At 34.7% G+C, this 2,967-nt stretch overlaps 1 long non-coding RNA gene across 1 annotated transcript; it reads left to right on the forward strand.

The window, feature by feature from the left end:
* The first annotated feature begins 2,137 nt into the window (after positions 1-2,137).
* Positions 2,138-2,686, forward strand: LOC123317964. The gene is made up of 2 exons (XR_006538227.1): positions 2,138-2,352; positions 2,646-2,686. It is a non-coding gene; the product is annotated as an uncharacterized LOC123317964 (long non-coding RNA).
* Positions 2,687-2,967: the final 281 nt, after the last annotated feature.

A 2,967-nucleotide genomic window follows, 5' to 3' on the forward strand; every position in this document is an offset into this window, starting at 1 on the left:
CATTCTGAGACACAGAAAACACCCATATAGAAGGGAAACTCCCGTTCTAACAAGTGGGGTCAAGTTTAAGCGCCCCCATGCGGTGGTTCATGGAAATAAAAGCGCCCTCTGGCGGTCGGAATTCGAAACAAATGAGCGGGAAAATTTGAAATGCTTCCTTTTTAAAATCACATATTTTGATTTGAAGTTCAGGATTGAAACAACGTACTGAAATGAATCAATATAGCATGTCAAGATGCTATATTACCATTCCAGTACGAGTTGTTTCAAATCCAATGTTCTCAGAAGCTTGATGACTTGAATAAAAAAACACATATGTAAGCAATGATATAACTATATTTCTTCATAGATAAATCATATATACATCACAGTGTATTGCCTTAAATGTAAAGAATAAAATAGAAATAATTCTAATGTCCATATAATATACATCAAAGTGTAGAAATTGTCTCTATATACTAATTACGTAAACACAGAGTGAGAGAGGCAAGAGGAAAAAATCAGCTGATTTAAGGTAAGTGCACATCGGCATCGGACGGACGGCATGGAAGGAACGGCACGGAAGCGGCGGAATTTTTAAGAAGGTATCGCACATATAATCGGAATCGCCGGAAGAATAGGTTAGGTTATGTTAGGTTAGGTTAGGTATTTTATTCCGATCCGTACTGTCCGTCCGATGCCGTTGTATGTACGCTTACCTTTAGAGGATTTGGAAATCGCTATCTGCGAGTGAACCGCTGCTCATTGAGGGCCACGAACAATGCCAAACGAAACACGAATAACTGGAGCGTGCCCAGCAAATACTTCATATTAATATGAAGGATTCGCTATTTGGGAGCGAACCGCTGTTTAGAGTTCCTCGAACAATGCCAAACGTAAGACGAATAACTGGAGCGTGTCCAGCAAATATCAATATCAGATCAGATAAAAAAAAACATTGGCAATTCTTCACAGCAATTAATAACTAATATCATGCATAAGAAGCCAGAGATAACACCTATTGCCACATGTTCCAATTTAAGTGGACTATCAGTCAATGAACCTGAGGCATCATCATCTGAGTTAGATCATAATGATGAAGAATCTCATAGTTCCAAAATGGAATCAAATTTTTCTAGAAAGAGAAAGGCTCGTAAATCTGATGCCGACAGGAGACATGAAGAAAAAATGGAAGGACTTGATTCATTTAACGCTTTGTTTGAAAAAAAGAAAAACTTAAGAATTATAATTCAGTATTTTCTCTTTGAAAATTTATTTAGTTTGAAAATTGACATATCGCACGAATGTGCAATATGTTCGATATCCAAATTTCACCTACTGATTCAACAGGCAATTTGCAACAAACATTTTGTAACATTTCAAAAATTTTTCACTCAAAAAGCATATCTTGAAAACTATAATCCTAATTGGAAATCTTTTCTGTGGTAGGCAATGAAATTTGATTAAGATGATAGTTTTCAAGTTATGCCATGTTTTCAGTAAAAAAATTGTGGAACGTTACAGAATATAACTTAACAGAAAATATCGTCAGGTAATCACGGTTTTTAAAAGTTCTAGAATATTGTTATAAACTAAACTCAAATTTCGTGTGTCCGTCCTATTGTTCACTGTATTATTCAATTTTATACATATCATTTCGCTGATATTTCTCTTGAGTTGATTACATTCATAATCTAGAACGGACACATTGTCAAAATCAAACTTATGATCACTTTGGAAGTGATGATGCGCCAGGGCTGTCTTGTTGTCATCAAATTTAAAATTTCCATTACAATTGTGTTTGTGCTGTTTTATCCTTTTCTCCAAGAGTTGCCTCGTCTGGCCCACATAGCACTTTGGGCAATCAATGCATGGGATCTTATATACGAGGTTGCTACTCTGCAAAATTGATTCCCTACTTTTTAAATTTGATGACAACAAGACAGCCCTGGCGCATCATCACTTTCAAAGTGATCATAATTTTGATTTTGACAATGTGTCCGTCCTAGATTATGAATGTAATCAACTCAAAAGAAATATTAGCGAAATGATATATATAAAATTGAATAATACAGTGAACAATAGGTCGGCCACACAAAATTTGAGTTCAGTTTATAACAATATTTTAGAACTTTTTAAAACCGTGATTACCTGACGATATTTTGTGATCCGTTTATCTACGACGCACAGGTTGTCATAGTTCTTGCGCTGGTCTCATGTGGAAATTTATTTTCATTCCGAAGTCGTTATAATATGTAAAACAAGGTGTCTTCAATCTAAAAATTGTCTGAGCTGAACTCTCGAATTTTCAATGTATCACTGGCTGTTCGTGAAAAATATTAATAACTTGTGGAAAACATGATTATGGCTCTGGTAGGTTTCTTTGTGATATTTCGCTCTGTTCACTGTACTATCATGATAATTGATACTTTTTTGTTATTGTTTTTTGACGTTTCTCAAATTTCAGAATCAACATATAAAAAAAAAGAAGAATTTTTGTACTTAATGAAAATTGACCGAAAGTAATGAATACCTGAGTTATTGATAGATTATTAAAGAAATTCATGTCTTTTGCCTTTAACATCGTGTTTGTGATCATGTTGTTGTTTGTAAAGCTCTTGTCAATTTGTTTGTGTTCTAATTAAGTTTTTTCGATCTTTTTATAGCCCTGAAGAAGCAAATATATTTTGCGAAACGTTGGCACTTAGCTATGGTTTGTTAATCAACCCACGAATTCCTAGTTCCTGTTAACCAATAGTAGTTTTGAATTTATTTGGAAGAACGAAACTCAGTACTTGCGCTTCATGATCCGAAAACTCTGTCGGCAGAACACTCACATACTCACTCTGAACGTCAAAGTTGGTGAAAACATTGTCTAAACAATTTTGATTCCTGGTGGGCTGAAAAATTTTCTGTCTAAGACAGGAGTAACGTTAATTCGGTGATTGCTATCGTAACTGCTATAGAAATCACAGAAATAATCGAGTA

Source organism: Coccinella septempunctata, chromosome 7 (genome assembly GCF_907165205.1).
Source record: "Coccinella septempunctata chromosome 7, icCocSept1.1, whole genome shotgun sequence".
NCBI classification, from domain to species: domain Eukaryota; kingdom Metazoa; phylum Arthropoda; class Insecta; order Coleoptera; family Coccinellidae; genus Coccinella; species Coccinella septempunctata.